This window comes from Rhinoderma darwinii, chromosome 5 (genome assembly GCF_050947455.1).
Source record: "Rhinoderma darwinii isolate aRhiDar2 chromosome 5, aRhiDar2.hap1, whole genome shotgun sequence".
Taxonomy (NCBI): Eukaryota; Metazoa; Chordata; class Amphibia; order Anura; family Rhinodermatidae; genus Rhinoderma; species Rhinoderma darwinii.
The window spans coordinates 172,038,330-172,060,165 of record NC_134691.1 but is presented as its reverse complement, the minus strand read 5'-3'; the positions used below and the strand labels follow the sequence as shown (position 1 = coordinate 172,060,165).

The following is a 21,836-nucleotide window of genomic DNA, read 5'->3' as shown; positions in this document are numbered from 1 at the left end:
AGTTTTTGGACTATATGAGTTATGGGAAAAAAAAGTATCTGTTTTGCCACTATTTTTCATGGGTTGTGTGTCTAGTATTTCAGCTCAGTCTCATTCAATACTATCTAGCTGAGCTGCAATATCAGACACAGGCCATAAAAAAAGTGGGAAATCAAACTTTTTTTGTAATTTCATACAACATCTTTAAGTCCATCTAACAAACAAATCGTTTTAACACTCTCCTCCACCAATCCACCACTTCTGTGTGTATGTCTTAAAATAAAAACGTATAAAACTTACTCATAACATGCCTTCTAAAGAACTGTTTCCTTTGTCTGATTTGTAATATGTGCTGTGGGATGAAGGCACATGTAAACTATTGCAGCAGTAGTAAAGGAGTTGGTGGTCACATGATGTATTACATGACAGTTGAGTCAGTAGCATCCCCAGCTCCATAAGGCCAGAAACACACAGAGTTCTGATGCAGTTTTTGGCTCAGTTTTTTTCGCCAAAAACAGGAGTGGAAACCAAAGGAAGGAAATGCATCAGTCTTTTCTTTATACCTTTTCTCCCTTTTCAGTCCGCTTCTGGCTTTGGCTAAAAAAAACAGAGCCTTACACCCACCGCGGTTGTTCACATGCGCCTCCATTTTGCATCACGTGTTGTAAATCGGTTGGGGAAGCAAAATTTAAGAAGACATGTGATGAGACTTACTTTTCACTTTAGGGCATATGCCAGGTTTGCTTTATAAAGTGGCTTACCCCTTAAAAAACAATAGTTTTCATTCTATAATTGTTGACAAACCTATACATTTCTAAATTGTTCTAAACACATTGCAAGTATGCAAATATTTTCAAATGTAGCAGAAACAGCATATTTTCATCCAAGAACTAATGATCTATTCACACATACAGATGTAGCCATCTTTATCTTGACTTTTTAACGCATTAAATACACATTGTCACAAAGCTTTTTCTTGACTTTTCAATGGCTTTTCAATGGCTTATGTTGCTACATCTGTATGTTCGCAGTGTACATCAGAGCTGTACGTTGGGGGAACGGATGCAGACAGTGTCATATGTCATATAGGCTTCCATCGTAAAAACAATGTTTACATATTTATTTTTACTGAACTCCTCTGTATGGAATAGTGTAGTCGCCAATGCTATTCCAAACAGTTAAAAAAAAAAGCTATATGGATGTGTACAGCCCCTGAATGCCAAAAGTTCACTCTTATGGCATGCTTCGGGTGTTGGGGCCCTGTGGATATGTTCGGCACATACGCACTGTGAATAGAGCCTAATTTGTTTTACAGCAGGAAAGAATGTGTCAGTCAGAATGGTATCAAAAACAGAGGTTTTCTGTGGACTAAGGTAATAACAATTACTTTAGCTTTATTCCAAATTCTGTGAAGTGAAGTGCCCTCATTGATTAACTAAGGCATTAGGGATCTACTCAGGACCTTTTAACTTCTACCAGTAGGTCCTGATCAACTGGTTACCTACCCAGGTTATAGAGAATGCACAGAAAAAAATCTCAGCAATTCAACCCTTCGTTTCCTATGAACCAATCCTGTCTCATATTGCGCTCACACTGTGAGAAGTTAGTAAAACATTATTTTATGTAACCAGTGGATCATCTTACCCTTCTTCCTCTTTCTGACAGACCTCAGACTAAAACTGTCACTGTCTGTATGGCTTTTGGCTTCAACCAGCGCTCTCCTTCACTTTTTTTTTTTTACAAGAGACCAGACACAGTAAGCTCCAGCTCCCTAAGCGACTGTTAACATCAGCGTTTCTACCGTTCATCGGTTCAGTTCGACCTCTCTGTAGAAGGAACCCATGAACGGAAAGCCAAACGAAAACCATAATTTCCATCTGCATTACCATTGATTTCAATGGTAATGCTTCCATTGCAGTTGGTTTCCATTTGTTTCCATCCTGCAAAGTTTCCGTTTTTTTCACAGAAAAACTGCATTGTTAACCACCTGTAACAGAAGCATTACCATTGAAATCAATGGCAATGGCAATGCAAACGGAAGCTATGGCTTCCATTTGGCTTTCCATTCATCGGTTCCTCTGATGGAAAGGTCGAACGGAACAGATGAACAGAACCCGACGCTGTTGTGAACATAGCCTACGTCCATTTCCACTCCCCTTAGCTGTCAAGCAGACAACATTGAAAGGAATCAGTCTCTCTCCGCCCTGACTACTAGAAGTGGGTCCTGAGTGAAGGACAATTTCTTTGCATTAACTTGGACATCAAGCTAGACCTGCCCTATTGTCCTCACATATCTGTTGCAACATGCACTGTATTCAGTAAGTGCTTGCAACAATTTAAAGAATATACTGCATAGAAAATAAAGAAGCTACAGTTGAAATAAAAAAGCAAAAAAAACAACAATTCTCTAATTCATATGAATGACACAAAACATACATTACCCCACTAAATGTACAGTAGTATTCTGCAATGATAGTAATAATAATAATATAATTATGCCTTTTCCAGTGCCGCAGGTGTAATATTAAAATGCTGCTCGCTCTCAAACTCAGCAGTTTAACCAAATATTTTGCACTGCTCAAACAGTCTGTCATTATCTGGAAATAAAAGATCATTTTTTTTAATCTCTGAAACAAAGAAATAGAGTCACCAATTACACAACTCCACTTCAAAGGTCTCAGTCAAAGGCTTTATTCTTCTATTTTATTTCATACAGAGAAATCATTGAAGTTGACAGAATACTTATTATCATTAACAGAGTATAATATCATTAATGGTCTATATATTCATAATGGCATAATGTTAAGTTTAATGTTTTAATAGGTAATACTAATACCAAGTCGAATACAATGGCATCATTTTGCAGAGTGGGTTAGTTATCTACCTTAATGTTCAAATAGCGCTTAGAAATTTACAATAGAAAATATACCCATCTGGGACTCGTTCATGAAAACTAGTGCAAGTGGAAAGGTTGTCCATAGGAACCAATTACATTAATGCTTTAAAAATATGCCAGCCATCTGCAGAAATAGCTCTGAAAAAGTATTATGTTCTGACTGCTTTGAAAGTGACTTCAATAAAGTGCATGGTTAAGAGGTGTGGCAAAAATCATTTAGGCAAAAAAAAGATTTGGGTAAATGTACGCCAGTTATGAGATGGCATAAGGAAAAGAAAATTGTCTAATAATCCCAGTAATATGTGCCAAATTTATCATGTCACATGTTTTTGCCGTTTTCACGCTCTTGTAAATTGATGAATCCTAGGACAGTTTTGATAAATATTTTTTTTTAATCTAAGAATTATCTATCTATCTATCTATCTATCTATCTATCTATCTATCTATCTATCTATCTATCTATCTATCTATCTATCTATCTATCTATCTATCTATCTATCTCCAGGGTATAGCTGTAGGGGTTGCTGAGGTTGCAGACGCAAAATATTTTATTTCATTTAAATGTACTTGATAAAGTTGCCTATATTGCCTATATTGTGAAACAGTCCTAAGAGGCTATACTGTATATACAACAAGAAAGTATAAATCACAGAGCATATAAATATATATCCCAAGCAAATCAGTAACTAATCAGAGAAATAGAAAAACAGATTAATATGTAAGTAACATTAGATAAAAGTCAGTCAAAGCCCGCCAATTTCGGCAGGACTATCTAATGTGTATTGGGGTGTCCCGACTATTCCCCGATGGCAGATGGCAGAGATAAGAAGTATCGGGCATGTTAGATTTCAACATGCCCTATCCTTTGTTCCCGCAGAAGATAAGCCCATTGAAAATACATGCATAGTTGGCCAAGTCGAGTGTGCATGTACAGATGTAGCCATCTTTAACTTGACTTTTAACGTATCAAATAAACAGTGGCTAGATCCTTTATCTTGACTTTTTCAATAATTTTTTAATAACTTTTTTTGTGTGATATTACGCAGCATCAAGTTATCAGAGTCAAACTAAAGACGGCTACATCCGTATGTGGGGAAAGTCAGGAGGAATAGCTATCGGCAAAACCAGTGTTCGGCCGACAAATATATATAGTAAGGTGCGTGGGCTTAACATTTGACGTCAATATTATCATTCTATCTACGTATGTATCTTTCTAATATGGTAAAATTCCGTTAATCCGACAGATTATTATTTATTTTTTTACTCCATAGATATTCAAACAAATAGTTTCTTCCCAAGTAAAGCAAACAGTAATCTTTTTTTTTATGCCAGGCCATTCCATTTTCTGGCATCTTTATGTTGGCTGCATTAGAGTAAAACTCCAGGAACATTGGCTCCGTATATGTACAGGTGCAGTGGTTTATAAGAGGAAACTATTTTGCTTATTTTTGTGTATGTATACACATCACCAAATGTCAAACATTCCACATATTTGCATTCATTTTAATTTCCACTACTTGAAAAAAAAATAAACCTAGGAGATATATCTACTCTATTTTTCAATTTATGCTAGCCTAAAGGATAGACCTGCAGAATTTGGTTGTGTTTAAAATGTCTCTGGCCTGAGCAATGACATTATAAACAGCTCACTGCCATAAATATATAGCTCTTTACTCCCTCAATTAAAATTTGATAATTAATTTTTGGCTGAGCTTTACAATCCAGTCTCCAGCTGATCTGTTTATTTTATTCAAACCATGGGTAGTAAATAGAAGATCCCACTGCAGATATAGAGAATTAGATTTGTCTACAGTCTAGGAACAAGCTAGATAGCATAGCAGCTATTTTTTTCACCATGATTTGATAGCAATTCCACAAAGGTCGTATGAAGGTCAAAACTTAGTTTTGTATTTCACAGTAGGACATGAGTCTGCATGATGACTCTGAACATAATTTTTCTATGTAGATGATTATCATCTATTTATATGCAGACTGCAAGCAAATACAATTATGCTGTATATGTTATTTTACAGTATCAACCTATACAGCTAAAAATTTAAAAGCAAAGGTTAAATTCTTCATAATCTTACTTCATGAATATGCAGTTTTTTTAATGCTTATAGATACTAAGAAACTAAGGTGTCTCCTTATTACAGTAAGCACACAATAACATTTGAATAGGAGATGTTTATATTTTTATCCAGTAATTTTTAACTAGTGACTATTCAGAATTACAAGGCTATAATTTCAAGAATAAATTCACATAAACAGTGTAAAAGTAGAATCAGATGAGATTTCAATGGAGAAAGCTGTTCACATGCGTTACCACCTGTCTACGTTGTCTCCTTCTACATACAGGGAATTGTATTTGGACAACGCCATCTTAGTTTCTGCACCCCCCTGAGTAAGGCCTCATGCACACAGGCCCATTTGGTATCCGTATCACACAGATACCAAATACGGTGTAATGCAATTCATTGTGTACATGTAATAAGAATAAGAAATTTTTTTTTGATGCACAGACAGTATAAATTGTTAGCGGCTCGCTCAAATGGATGTCATATTTCAGACCTCTCACATAACTAAGCAGCTCACAATATGATATAATAGTAAACTAAGAATGATGATTGTGTGGAAAAAAAATGTAATATATATATATATACACACACATACACAGTTAGGTCCAAAATTATTTGGACAGTGACACAAGTTTTGCCATTTCAGCTGTTTACCAAATCATATAGAAATATACAGTTATATAATTAATATGGGCCTAAAGTGCAGACTCAGCTTTCATTTGAGGGTATTCACATCCTAATTTGAGGAAAGGTTTAGGAGTTACAGCTCTTTAATATGTAGCTGCCTCTTTTTCAAGGGACCAAAGGTAATTGCACAATTATCTCAAAAGCCTTTTTTAATGGGCTGCATGGGCTATTCCCTCGTTAATCCATCATATATTAAGCAGGTAAAAGGTCTGGAGTTGATTCCAGGTGAGACATTTGCATTTGGAAGCTGCTGCTGTGAAGACAAGATATGAGGTCAAAGGAGCTGTCAATGCAAGTGAAACAGACCATCGTTAGGCTGAAAAATGAAGAAATCCATCAGAGAGATAGCACAAATGTTAGAAGTGGCCAAATCAACAGTTTGGTACATACTTGAAAAAAAGAGCAGACTGGTGATCTCCTGAACTCCAAAAGGTCTAGACGTCCACGGAAGACAACAATGGTGGATGATCGCAAAATCCTTTCCATGGTGAAGAAAAACCCCTTCACAACATCTACCCAAGTAAAGAACAGTCTCCTGGAAGTAGGTGTATCAGTATCTAAATCTACCATAAAGAGAAGACTTCATTAGAGCAAATACAGAGGGTTCACCACAAGGTGCAAACCATTAATCAGCCTCAAAAATAGAATAGCCAGCTTAGACTTTGCCAAACAACATCTAAAGAAGCGAGCCCAGTTCTGGAACAGCATTATTTGGACAGAAGAAACTAAGGCCAAACTGTACAAGAATGATGGGAGTAAAATAAAGTATGGAGAAGGCTTGGAACACCTCGGGATCCAAAGCGCCCCACATCCTCTGTAAAACATGGTAGAGGCAGTGTGATAGCATGGGCATGCATGGCTGCCAAAGGCACTGGGTCACTAGTGTTTATTGATGATATGACTGAAGACAGAAGCAGCCGAATGAATTCTGAAGTGTTCAGGGATATACTTTCTGCTCAGATTCCACCAAATGCAGCAAGGTTGATTGGACGTCGCTTCACAGTATAGCTGGACAATGACCCACAACATACTGCGAAAGCAACACAGGAGTTTTTTTAAGGCAAAAAAGTGGAATATTCTGCAATGGCCAAGTCAATCACCAGATCTCAACCCGATCGAGCTGTATTTCAGTTGCTTAAGACAAAACTTAAGGCACAAAGACCCACAAACAAGCAACAACTAAAGACATCTGAAGAAAAGGCTTGGCCAAGCATCACAAAGGAGGAAACCCAGCGTTTAATGATGTCCATGGGTTCCAGACTTCAGGCAGTCATTGCCTGCAAAGGATTCCCTACAAAGTATTAAAAAAAACATTTTATTTATGGTAATGTTATTTTGTCCAATAATTTTGAGCCCCTGAAATGAGGAGGCTGTGTAGAAAAATGGTGGAAATTCCTAAACCTTTCACAGGATATTTTGTTCAACCCCTTGAATTAAACCTGAAATTCTACACTTCAATTGCATCTCAGTTTTTTCATTTCAAATTCAATGTGGTGGCATTCAGAGCCCAAATCATGAAGATTGTGTCACTGTCCAAATAATTCTGGACCTAATTGTATATTATATGTGTGTGTGTGTGTTGGCTTATGATTACAGTTACTTATATTTTAGCAACAATTAAACATCTTTGCAAAACTTGATGGCGTGCATTATATTAGCTAATAGGAACATGGTACATACAAATAGATCCGTTTAATTACATGTTTTCTGCCTCTTATTAATTTGGCACAGGATGCATTTGACAGATTACTCTATTAATAATCATATAACATAAATGGAAACAATAATGAAATTAGGACTAATACAGAATTGTAAATGTATCTTATGCTTAAACAGTGTCTATAGGGTAATGCCTCAACAGATGTGACTGGACAGGGTTCTGGGGAGTGTGTGCTTGGCCACTTATAATGTTTGTTTTTGCTATCTGTTTATCCTCCTAAATTGTTTCATTGATTTCTCTGATAATTTTGTGCTTAATGATTTGGTGCTTCGTATTTTTCTTTGTAGCATTCTGAACAGTTGCTAATTCCAACCACTTGCTCCTGGTAAGTAAGTCCTCATTGCTATTTTTGTAATTTACAAAAAAAAAAAAGTAAATAAGAAAAGCAATGCTCGTCTGTTTCCTTAAAGTGTAGCTAAATGTTCGACAAACTTCTGACATGTCATAGTGAGGTTCGAGCACGGAGACCCCCACCAATCGCTAGAACGAAGCAGCTGAAGCGTTCGTGTGAGCGATCAGCTGCTTTGTTTCTGTTCGGCTGTTTCCGGAAAGCCGATGTATCGGAGTACAGGCCCATAGGCTTTGTATTGAGTCCGTACACTGATGCATTTATTTCCGGAAAAAGCCGAACAGAAACGAATCAGCTGAGCGCTCACACAATCGCTTCAGCTGCTCCGTTCTAGCGATTGGTGGTGGTCTCCGTGCTCGGACCCCAACCAATACAAACTTCTGACATGTCACTATGACATGTCAGAAGTTTGTCAAGCGTTTAGCTAAACTTTAACATCTTTAGACTTCAATGGAGAAAGCTGTGAATATGTGTGGCCACCTCTCTACTTTGTCTCCTCCTACAGAATGCAGATTTAGTCATCTTTATCTTGACTACTAATGCATTAAATACAGTGTCAAGAAGCTTTAAAGAGGCTCTCTCACCAGATTATAAATGCTCTATCTCCTACATAATCTGATTGGTGCTGTAATGTAGATAACAACAGTGGTTTTTATTTTGAAAAAAGATAATTTTTGAGCAAGTTATAAACAATTTTAGATTTATGCTAATGACTTTCTTAATAGTTAACTGGGCGTGTTTTTACTTTTTACCAACTGGGCGTTGTAAAGAGAAGTGTATGACGCTGACCAATCAGTGACCAATCAGCATCATACACTTCTCATTGTTCCAGCCCAGCTTCTTTCACTGCACAGTCACGCTGGGCTGGAACAATGAGGGCATGGCCCCACGTGGCGTATTTCTTCCGCAACTGTCCGCATCAATGCCGCACAGAATCTGCAACCAAAATGTGCAGTAAATTGATGCGGACTGGCCGTTGCGTATTGAGGTGAAAGTACTTCCCTTCTCTCTATCAGTGCAGGATAGAGAGAAGGGACAGCACTTTCCCTAGTGAAAGTAAAAGAATTTCATACTTACCGGCCGTTGTCTTGGTGACGCGTTCCTCTTTCGGCATCCAGCCCGACCTCCCTGGATGACGCGGCAGTCCATGTGACCGCTGCAGCCTGTGATTGGCTGCAGCTGTCACTTAGACTGAAACGTCATCCTGGGAAGCCGGACTGGAGAAAGAAGCAGGGAGTTTTCGGTAAGTATGAACTTCTATTTTTTTTACAGGTTGCTGTATATTGTGATTGGTAGTCACTGTCCAGGGTGCTGAAACAGTTACTGCCGATCGCGTAACTCTTTCAGCACCCTGGACAGTGACTATTTACTGACGTCACCTAGCAACGCTCCCATAATTACGGGTGCACACACATAGTCACCCGTAATTACGGGAGCCCCATTGACTTCCTCAGTCTGGCTGTAGACCTAGAAATACATAGGTCCAGCCAGAATGAAGAAATGTCATGTTAAAAAACCAATACGCTCCGCAGCACACATAACATGTACAAGACATCTGCGGACTTCATTGCGGAATTTAGAATCTCCATTGAAGTCAATGGAGAACTTCCACAATGAGTCCGCAACCAGTCCGCCACACGTCCGCAACATCCATTGTATGCTGCGGACACCAAATTCCACACCGCAGCCTATGCTCCGCAGCGGAATTTTCTGCATCGTCTAAACGAACGCTACTAAAAAGCAGTGGAAGGCAATGGAGAAACGGGTCCGCTGCGGATTAACGCTGCGGAGTGTCCGCAGCAGAATTCCAGAGCAATTCCGCCACGTGGGGCTTTGCCCTGAGAAGTGAATGTCACTGATTGGTCACTGATTGGTCAGCATCATACACTTCTCTGTACAACGCCCAGTTGGTAAAAAGTAAAAACACGCCCAGTTGTCTATTAAGAAAGACATTAGCCTAAATCTAAAATTGCTCATAACTTGCTCAAAATTATTGTTTTTTAAATCCACTGCTATTATCTACATTACAGCGCCGATCAGATTATGTAGGAGACAGGGCACTTATAATCTGGTGACAGAGCCTCTTTAACTTTATTTTTCAATGGCTTTTCAATGGCTTTTATTGTGTGATATCATGCTGCAGCAAGTTATCAGAGTCAAGATAAACTTGGCTAGCTGCATCTGTATGCTGCCAGTGCTGGACATCTTAGTTTTATAACTGAATGAAGGGACCCATGTTCTCCCAATATTTAGGAGTACCTGTGGATGTGACATAAATGTCTAAAGTAGAAATACTATTTTAAGCAATTGTTAAAGAGGTTGTCCCACAAAACCAATGTATCCCCTATCCACAGGATAGGGAATACAAGTTTATTGCTAAAGTTTTGAATGCTTGGACCCCAAATGATGAGGAAAACATGGGAACGAAAGTCCCCTGAAGTGCTCCATTATCATTTCTATGGGACTTCCGGAACTGCTGTCACCCCCAGCAGTCACACATGTATCCCTTATCCTGTGTGTTTGTGAAAAATCCCTTTTTAAGCAATGCAACATGTAAGAGCATGTAGACTTGTGCATAGTATTTTGATAAGATCTATGATGAAAGACTTTTTAAAAGATGAATATTCAGTGAAGAATTATTGTTAGAGTCTTTTTATAATATGATGTGTAAACATTTTAATGTGATTATATACCTCTACAATTAAGGAAATTGTTTAAGATTTAATTAAAAATCAATAAAGTTCTGTAGTTTACAATTGTACCTTGAAGACTTAGTCTATTAAATAGAATATTTATTATCTTGAAGCTGGCTATGTGTTAATCTCTGTGTAAGGCTTTCAAAAATGGCTATTGTTATCTGAATGCATTCAACACGGATACTTAGTAAATCTCAACAAGCTGAAATATATCTGTAAATGTTGCACATTGGTTGCTATCCAGTGATTCCATACAGGTTTGCTTTTTGCATTCATAATAAGAACAAACATGCATGAATGATATCTGTGACCATAAATATATGTGTGTTCTATTTTGGCAACCTCTTTTGGGACATTGAAAGGTTGAATAAAGAACATCAACAAAATAAATCTAAGCATACATCTCCCATGGAAATGTATTAGATAATATTTGTTCTAATATGTGTACTAGTGGCTCTGCTATTCTGGTATAAACATTCACAACATCTACTAGGAGTTTGTGTTTGTACCTCTTTGTTTTGTTCCCGATATACTGGTTTTCCACCACACTTCAAAAACAAACTAACAGGTTAATCGAATTCCTATGAACCTGACCCTAGTAGTGTAAATGTGTGTGTTTGAGATAGGGAATTTAGATTGTGAGCCACATTTGGGACAGGGACTGATGTGACTAACAACAATTTCTGTACAGCACTGCAGAATTTGTTGCCACTTTATAAGCAATTACATTTTGAGGTGCACCTCCAATTTCAAAACAGCTGCTCAATATAATTATCTTTTATGTTTTTCTGGTGCTAATTATTATATTATGACCAGCTTTGTAGATACTTTAAGGAATATGTTAGGGAAACTGATTGAAAAGTTGCCCTTAAAATACTGGTCTATATCTATTGGCTACAGCATCAAGTTAAATGTAGCAAAGTTCTTCTGGGTTCCATTCTATCTGTCAGGAGCAGGTTAGACACTACAGGTTATAGTCTGCTTCCCATGTTTAGACTCTAGACTACAAATACTGTAGGTTGCTTACTGCTTGTGGATAATATAAGGTCACTAGGATAAGGCTGGGCTCTAATACTATATATAGCCCATAGACAAGAGTGGTGCTGTTTATAGAAGAAAACAGTCACATTTAAATAGCATACTCATGATTGTCAGGCTAGTGATCCTGTTAAGAAAAATATTTTGCATTAACTATACATAAACTGTGAATATACTGTAACAAAATAGGCAAGTTATCATAGAAACACTAACATACATTTTTGCCTCACATAGGTCAGTCTTCATGAATAATAGCTTGTATGACGTCAGAATGAATGAACGTATGATGAATGGTCATCTTCTGATGTCAATAATTAATAGTACATTTCTTCAAATAGACCTTTATATATAATATATAATTATTATATAATATATAATTATTTGGACAGTGACACAAGTTTAGGCATTTTTGCTGTTTACCAAAACATATTGAATATACAGTTATATAATCAATATGGGCTTAAAGTGCAGACTCTCAGCTTTAATTTGAGGGTATTCACATCCTAATTTGAGGAAGGGTTTAGGAATTACAGCTCTTTAATATGTAGCTGCTCTTTTTCAAGGGACCAAAGGTAATTGGACAATTATCACAAAAGCAATTTAATGGGCTGCATGGGCTATTCCCTCATTAATCCATCATCAATTAAGCAGGTAAAAGATCTGGAGTTGAATCCAGGTGTGGTTTGGAAACTGTTGCTGTGAACCCACAACATGAGGTCAAAGGAGCTCTCAATGCACGTAAAACAGACCATCGTTAAGCTGAAAAATGAAGAAATCTACAATTCAACAGCTTGATACATTCTTGAAATAAAAGATCGCACTGGTGATCTCGTGAACTCCAAAAGGCCTGGACGTTCACGGAAGACAACAGTGATGGATGGTCGCAGAATCCTTTCCATGGTGAAAAAAAACCCCTTCATAACATCTACCCAAGTGAAGGACACTCTCCTGGAAGTAGATGTATCAGTATCTAAGTCTACCATGAAGAGAAGAATTCATGAGAGAAAATACAGAGGTTTCAAAACAAGTTGCAAACCATTAATCAGCCTCAAAAATACAAAGGTCAGATTAGACTTTGCCAAACAACATCTAAAGAAGCCAGCCCAGTTCTGGAACAGCATTCCTTGGACAGAAGAAACTAAGATCAACCTGTACCAGAATAATGGAAGGAAGAAAGTATTGGGAAGGCTTAGCACGGCTCGTGATCCAAAGCACACCACATCCTCTGTAAAACATGGCAGTGTGATGGCATGGGCATGCATGGCTGCCAAATGCACTGGGTCACTAGTGTTTATTGATGATGTGACTGAAGACAGAAACAGCCGAATGAATTCTGAAGTGTTCAGGGATATACTTTCTGCTCAGATTCAACCAAATGCAGCAAGGTTGATTGGACGTCGCTTCACAGTACAGATGGAAAATGACCCAAAACATACTGCGAAAGCAAGACAGGAGTTTTTAAAGGCAAAGAAGTGGAATATTCTGCAATGGCCAAGTCAATCACCAGATCTCAACCCGATCGAGCTGCATTTCACTTGCTCAAGACAAAACTTAAAGCAGAAAGACCCACAAACAAGCAACAACTGAAGACGCTGCAGTAAAGGCCTGGCAAATCATCACAAGGAGGAAACCCAGCGTTTGGTGATATCCATGGGTTCCAGACTTCAGGCAGTCATTGCCTGCAAAGGATTCTCTACAAAGTATTAAAAAAACAACTTTGATTTATGGTAGTGTTAATTTGTCCAATTACTTTTGAGCCCCTGAAATGAGGAGGCTGTGCACCAAAATATATATATATACAACGTGTATATATATATATATATATATATATATATATATATAAATATATATTCCAATTAATTTGTATACAGCGCTTAATGTTTTTAAACTTATATTTCTACATTATGTTGCATCCACAAAACCATACAAGGACATTATTGGCCATCTATTATCGTCTTAAATAATAGGTTGGTGGCGGTTTGGGGGCCTAAATCCTCCTCACAGTTTCCCTTTAAAGGCACTTTGAAAAAAAGAAAGCAGCAAACTAATTGGTTTCTTTAGGCAAATTCTACACTTTCCTTTTTACAAGCTTTGATAAATCACACCATTATCTGCTAATAAAATGTCTTCAATTTTAAATCCACTATATATTAATATATCTTTGTGGGTTTGAAATCAAATTGTTTGTGTCTACATCAACCTTTAAATGTGAACCTTGGCTTTTATTATTAAAAGTTATCAATGTGATCATGCCATTGAATGCTCATTCTTAGTAAAGTATTACCTAATGTGTGCAACAAAAAGAACACCTCCTGTACCCATGATGCAACACTATAAGAGTTCTATGCTATATAAAATAATACCATACAGTTAAAATTACAACTATGTCATCATTACACATAGAGAACACTGAGACTATATGTCAAAGTTCATGAAATATTGACCAGTTAGATCAAAGGTTATCTGAAAAAGGTGACAGAATTTTATACTGGTTAATACAGTTTGTTTAAATAGTGACATAGAATTGACAATCTGAAAATGAGAAGTCAAATTGTGTAAAATGAGGGACTATAAAATGAGCTTTCCAGTGAGAAAAATTGATGGCCTATCTTTAGGATGTCATAAATATCTGAACGGTGGGGTCCAACTCTCGGCACTCCCGCCGATCAGCTTTTATAAATGGGCAATGGCGCTCGTGCATGCACTGCTTCCCCTTAATTTCTGTCACTGCAGTGGTTCACGGCATTATAGCCTTCTCCTGCTCACTTTAAGGGCATGTTCAGACGTGGCAGAATTGCTGTTGAATTCCACTGTGAACAGTCCGCAGTGGAACTCCGCAGCAGCCTTATTTTTCTATGGTTTCTTTAGCTTTTTAGGTAACTTAGTTCAGACATTGCGAAAAATACCAGTGCAGAAGTTAGGCTGCGGTGCAGAATTGACACTCCGCACCATGCACAATCTGTTGCGGAGAAGTAGCGGATTTTCACTGCAGATTTCCGCCTTTGCAATGTAAAGGCTGGAATCCGCGGCAAATCAATTGTAATTGTTTAATTGCTCATTAGAGGGTCTGTCTCCTGCACAAGAAGATAAGGGGCAACATCGGGCTGCCTCACTCATTTATAGACAGTGTAGACAACCAGCAGTCAGACAGAATATTGGTTGCACAAATTGATGTCAGGCACCAGCACTTCTGCATACAAGTTTTTTTTACAGTAAAAAAGCTTGACAGTACCTGTAATGGAGTAAGTTCTCAGACATGACTTTATTATGGATTCTTGTATGTATCCATAATGTGGTGCCTTTAGTCTTTTATTGTCTCATGCTGTACTTCCGTGGGCCTCCATCACATGACGTATTACGGAGGCGTTCTTTTTTTCTGGAAGTATTGTGCTCTATACGGTGGCACATGGAGTGACAACAGGTCCGTGAATAAGACCTGTATGTGTCCTGCCTGAAAGAGTTCTTGCACATGGCTTTACTGTGTGGTGAGCTATAAGGGCACATTCAGACGTGGCAAAATTGCTGTTGAATTCTGCTGTGGACAGTCCGCAGTGGAATTCTGCAGCAGCCGTTTTTTTCATTTGTTTCTATACATTTTTAGGAAAGTTAGTTCAGACGTTGCAGAAAATAACTGTGCGGAAATTAGGCTGCGGTGCAGAATTTTCCCTCCGCAGCATGGTCTTTCCATTGTGGAGAAGCAGCAGAATTTCACTGCGTATTTCAGCCTTTGCAATGCAAAAACTGAAATCTGTGGCAAGTCGGCTGTGATATCTGCAACGTCTGAATTATCTGTCAAATATGCAAATGTTGGTGCAGATTCGTTGCGTAATTGCCCCAAATCTGCACATATATTTGCAGCTGAAAAATTCTTCCACATCTGAACATGGCCTAAGGCTAGGCTTACACTTTTTTATGTATTTTTGTTTGTTTGTTTGTTTGTTTGTTTGTTTGTTTGTTTGTTTTTTTAATATGCAAATTATATAAAAAAATGTTTTTTAATTTGTCACTCATCAACTTTTCTCATGAGTTTAACTCCCATAGAAATTAATAGGATTTGTTGAGTGAGCCGTCATGACTGGATTTTATCAAAAAACATATATATAAAAAGAGTGGGAATCCTGCCGGAAAAGTGACAGAAGGCATTTTGTCTCACTGACAGAATTTTACTTTAATAACTGTTATCTCCTTCCACTAGTCTATAATAATATTTAATATTTCTTAGTTAATAGATACATGAATGTTCATGCAAGTGAAGACACATGAATACTTTCATTTTCTTTTGCATATTAAGAAAGTATTAGGCTGGATTACGATAGACTCTGTAAACCTGAAAATTCTCTTGAGGACTTTGATTCAATGAATTGGATTAAAAAAATGGTTGGGCTAAAATTATCAGGGTGTGTGAAACTTAATGCTTATTGGGTTTGACCAGCACCGTACTTATAAGAAAAGCTGTAGACATTTACATATGTTGAATAGTAAATATAATTATGCACAAATTGTATACATTAAGACCTGGCAATCCACAGATATAGTGACCTCAGGAGACAAAACCACAGAAACCACACAAAACACATTTTGTGCACCTACAGCTGTCAGAAATTTGGCTTAGAGAAATTGAGAAAGAGATCCTACAGTGTGAATAAATAGAGTATTTTTTCTAAACTAGCATTAAAAAGTTAATGGTACTTAAATATTGATGGCTTACCTTTAGGATAAGCTATTAATATTTGATCGGTGGAAGTCAAACTCCTGGCTTCAGTATGCACCGTGTCCCTTTCATTACACAGGCATAGCACAGTACATTTAGTTGTGGCTGTGCCTGGTACTGCAGTCCAGTCCCTTTAAAATTAGAGTGAGCTGCAGTACCAGGTACAGCCATAGACCACCACCGATCAAATTCTGATGGCCTACCGAGGCGGACATATAATTTGTGCAGCCTTTTCAGCTGCACAGGCGCCCTGAAGGTAAGAGGGCACATTATCCTTAAAAGCTGAACACAGTACTTCCTGTTGCCCACTAGATACATGTAAGAGACTGCATTCATTATTATGATGGCTTACTGATGGATTGCAATCACTAAAGAAATTGCCACACTGGTAAGGGACACAACAAGATGACCAATTAATTGTTCGAGAGCAAGGTGCCCACCTACTCATTTTACATAGGGGACCTCTGCTATGTATGTTTGCCTCTGATACCCAGCTATCATGTTGGAGAGTTTATCATATCATAAGTCAATATTACAATCTCTAGATGGCCCATTCATTGGGAAAAAGCTCTTTGCATGCAGATTGATGAGCTTTAAAATTGAAAGCATGTTACACCAAAAATGTTCTGTATGCTTTGGTCATAGCTGGTTTGGTATTTTTTGATGGACTATACTGCCAAAATATTCAATGTATATGAAATATGTAATTTAGCTAACATAGCTTGCATAGAAAGCATAATATAACCCCCAAAGTTTAAACCAGATTTTAATTTTGTCAATTGATCAGCGTATAAATGCGGTGAATCAAATTAAACAGGGTCTTCAATATGCCCAAATAATAAAGAGAAAATAACTTGGACAATGGTTATTTTGACATATACAGACAAGTAATCTTTCAATCAATCAATAAATTATTCCCGGCTTTGCTCAGATGACTCGGTAGCTTATATTGTAGCAATATCATACTGTGTTGAGTAAGTGAGCAATGGTAGTTAGGAAATTGGAACATTTCAGCATCCACTAGACTAGACTACCCACACAATGAAATGAAATCAGGCATGCCTGCCTTCCCCATGGAGTACAGGATCATAATACGCACATTTTAGTCACAGAGTGATTAATATATAAATAATGTTTTGCCCGGTTGAAAAGTGCAACCAAGCATGGTTTACAATTATGATCACTACTTCTGAAGCATTTGACATATTACTTTAATCCAATCTTTAAGGCACGTGAAATTTTTCAGCTTTTTGAAAAAATAAAAAAAATCCAAAAAATATATATTGGTGCAGTGCCATGACTATCCATAGCTTAAGCTAAGGAAGACATTGTGCTATTGGATCTAGTTATACTCAATCCATTTTCTACTCATAATTTTTCTAGATGCAGAAATGGCTTGTGTGCGTGTGTGCGTGTGTGTGTGTGTGTGTGTGTGTGTGCGAGTGTGTATGTGTGTGTGTGTGTGTGTGTGTGTGTATATGTGTGTGTGTGTGTGTGCATGTGTGTGTGTGTGTGTGTGTGTGTGCGTGTGTGTGCGTGTGTGTGTGTGTGCGAGTGTGTGTGTGTGTGTGTGTGTGTGTGTATGTGTGTGTGTGTGTGTGTGTGTGTGTGTGTGTGTGTGTGTGTGTGTGTGTGTGTGTGTGTGTGTGTGTGTAATACAGAGTTGGGCATCATTACCGACTTAACCTTTTTTTGTTTTTATATAGCTTTGTTGGGAAATTAATATTAAACAATACAAATTCTCTTCCAAGTTCACATTTCTTTCCTTATTACTGTGAAAGCTATTCTGTAGAATGAATTACTTTGATAGAAGGTTGTAAAAAGCAGTTAGCAATGGATTGAGGATTTAAACTCCCTGGTGGGTATGAAAAAGCAAGCAGGCAGGGGATATGAAAACAAAGTCCTCATCAGCTGTATTTATCTATTTATCCTAATATATGTGTGTGAGTGTGTGTGTGTGTGTGTGTGTGTGTGTGTGTATATTTCATTCAAACTTTACTATGTGTATAATGCTAACTTTTAAGATTGCCTATTTTCCTTTAGGTTTGCATCTTACAATCAAGGACAGGCCACTTTAGCACTGCAAATGATATATCAAGTCTGCTGACATTTTCTGTGCCACCTATTGAGTTGAAGAAAAAAAATAGGTTATGAAAAGCACAGTACTGTTCACAAAAAGATGTATTATAGGGTTGCTATATTCAGCATACTTCATGCTGACTTGCGATGATGTGCTTCAGAGGAAAAAGTATATATATATATATATATATATATATATATATATTTATATTTACCCGCACATGTATATATATATATATATATATATATATATATTTATATATATATATATATATATATATATATATATATATATATATATATATATATATGTGTGTGTGTGCATATATATATATATATATATATATGTGTATATAAAAAATATGTAATAGGAAAGCAACTTCTAGTCTGTCATTTAGTTTTTTTCCATGAGGAGTTGCTGCTTGGACTATAAATGAGCCTTTGATTCGATTCTTTTGTTTAACAGGTTGGCAAGGCGATGGAATAGTCTAAATTAGAAGGGTTCCCATGGCACAAACAAGATTACCAGCTTATGTTCCAAAAAGTATTTATCTTTCTCTTCAAGCTATACCACATGTATAAAACAGCTTATTTCTTTTTACTGCCACTGTAGCTTCTCTTTGCACACTTAACTTTGCAGCAAAAAGATAAAATATGTACCATTGCTCTGGGAAGATGCACTGCAGTATAAAAGTTGCTGTCTTATGAAGGCTGGATATGAGGGTATATTATTCTTGCTATACGCTACAATTCTGCAATATTCCGTTTATATGTTTTGGCACATGCCTGTCTTAGTCACAAAGAAATGCATGTGCTTATTAGTCGCTCTTTGTTGCTGTTCTTCACAAGTATCGAAAGACATGTCACATCACACATACGGACTGTATTTAATGATATGTCTATCCATCCCTATACACCTATAGATCTATATATTTCAGTATGTTCAAGGCGTACTCGAGTTCGAAGTCTAGAGCCATTTGTGTCTGAGTGGGTACATTTAGCTGACTGGAAAAAGTACAAAATAATATATCTTGACACATATTGAAAATAATAGATGTGCATTTTAGTATAATAGAGATGCTTTTATAAGAAAGAAAGCTGAAGATTATAGGAAACAGCTCCATTTGTGTGAAAGCAGAACAGATAATATGTCAGTTATAAGATGCTGGATGGTGTTTGTCAATGATTGCATGTGCAGGATCATTGTGGGGCTAGAGGGCTCCTAACATTGTCTGGCTGCAGAGTATCATGTAGCAGATCCTTATGTTACAATAACTCCACATCACATAATGCCATCAACAACAGTTGCTTCAAGGAAACATGTTCATGTATTTAGACATCATGACAACATATTATTCCCCAGTATAACAAAAAATAAATAAAAATACATGCATTACATAGTTTGCCAGAAAAAGAATCAATGAGCAAATATGTATTTTTTCCTATAATGTTTATTATCAGGTATTGTCCCTCAACCTTGACATAGGTAATACATAAAACCATATACAAGCAGCGCTATAGGAAGAACATTCGAATATTCCGCAGAGGTAATCACTGAACACTGAATATATTTTACCTGAAGCCAGTACCTGCATATACAGTAGGCAGATCCGTCCTAGTATGGGTGACTGCTGCAGTTTGGTAATATATATCAGAGCACCGTGCAAAATGTCTGAGATCATTTAGGAAATTCATTTACATGGCTAAATCCGGTCTAGCTGTTCATTCCACTAGACAAACTTACATGTATCCTGCACAGCAAGCAGCACTAGAGAGCACAATCCCTATTTAGGAAGGGCTTTAGTTTCTAATACACTGCCGCTGCCATCTAATTGCCTGAATCACATCTTACATTAACCAGACACACTAAATTAAAAGTTCCAATACTTAGAGACAAATCATCTTCATCTGCATTACAATGTAGCCAGCACGGCTGTCATCGTAAATGGAGGACGTATCCTCAATACACACATTTTTTTTTTATTAGAAATATCTTACCTTTAATTTGTGGCTGTTCCTGGAAGTGTATTGTCCGACTCAGCACCACAGCTTGAACGTTTGCTGCTATTTACCCTCTATTTCTGCTTATATTTTCCCAAGGAAGATTCTACTTGATTCTAACTCAGTCTTTTCCTCACAGTCACAGCATCACTTTTAACTCTAAGAGGCAGGAAAGCGAAGCCAAGGGAAAGCGAAGCCTGTGATTGGCTTTCATTCAGGGCTCCTGATTAATAAGAAAAAAAAAAATCCTCGCTCACACAACACAGCAAGCCTCTGCTGAAAGAACTGCAGTACTTACCATGGGAAGGTTAGGGACTGAGAGGAGCACTGGCTTTTACTGGCAAAATGATTTGCAAGTGAATGCAGACGGAGAGTGGAAAGAGCTTTGTTAAACACCACATCTGTAGAATGATTTTCTTTGTTTGAAATTTAACGTAATCATAATTCACACTCTGCCGTCTCCTCATTGCTGCCGCTCGAACAGAAAAAATCTACATATATGTATTTCATTTAGCAATGCAGGAAATGATGTTAATTCAAAATCTATATCTCAGAATTGTATTGGCATTGTTAAAGTTGAATAGATACTCCAATTTTATGTTATTTTTCTTGTTGGCGATATTATAGAAGAAACCGGTGTTCAATTTTCATTTAAGGAAAGAACATCTATTGTGCTGCAAAATCCTCCTTCTGTTCATCACATAAATCACCATCCTTCTCCAAGCTTATTTACCCTTGAGTTTATGTCTGCTGTGCCATGCCAGGCCAAACTGATTTCACTGCTAAATAGACTCTGTAGTTCTTCTTCGCAACAATTTGTGTGTATACAACCGTGCAGTCATTGTTCACATTGACAAAAAAAAAGATTCAAATATGTTTTCAATATGTAATGTTTAATGTTGTACAGCATAAGAACGTCACTAATAACATTGGACTAAATGCATCATTTGCTCACGGCAAGCATTAAAAATTCCTAATCTGCTTATATAATAAACATCACTTCCATTTATTATTATGGGACAACCACTTTCCATTTGCCCTATCAGGACATACAGAATGGATGTCATAGTGGGGACCCTGCAAAACTCCCCATTAGCCTCCCCATGTATCTCCTTCCTGCACTGCATCATACATTTACGGTAAGAGCGAGATGTACTTCCTGTACAATGCTATACAGTGGAGGAAATAAGTATTTGATCCCTTGCTGATTTTGTAAGTTTGCCCACTGTCAAAGTCATGAACAGTCTAGACTTTTTAGGCTAGGTTAATTTTACCAGTGAGAGATAGATTATATAAAAAAAAAAAAAGAAAATCACATAGTCAAAATTATATATATTTATTTGCATTGTGCACAGAGAAGTAAGTATTTGATCCCCTACCAACCATTAAGAGTTCAGCCTCCTCCAGACCAGTTACACACTCCAAATCAACTTGATGCCTGCATTAAAGACAGCTGTCTTAAATGGTCGCCTGTATAAAAGACTCCTGTCCACAGACTCAATTAATCAGTCTGACTCTAACCTCTACAACATGGGCAAGACCAAAGAGCTTTCTAAGGATGTCAGGGACAAGATCATAGACCTGCACAAGGCTGGAATGGGC

The 21,836-nt window shown here is 37.3% G+C and overlaps 1 protein-coding gene across 1 annotated transcript in view; it reads right to left on the bottom strand.

The window, feature by feature from the left end:
- LOC142651721 (cadherin-10-like) overlaps positions 1 to 20,486 on the bottom strand; it is a 427,614-nt gene extending 407,128 nt beyond the window's left edge. The window contains exon 1 of the mRNA XM_075826750.1: positions 20,232 to 20,486. The gene's annotated coding sequence lies outside the window, so the exon portion shown is untranslated. The remainder of the gene's footprint in view (positions 1 to 20,231) is intronic.
- Positions 20,487 to 21,836: the final 1,350 nt, after the last annotated feature.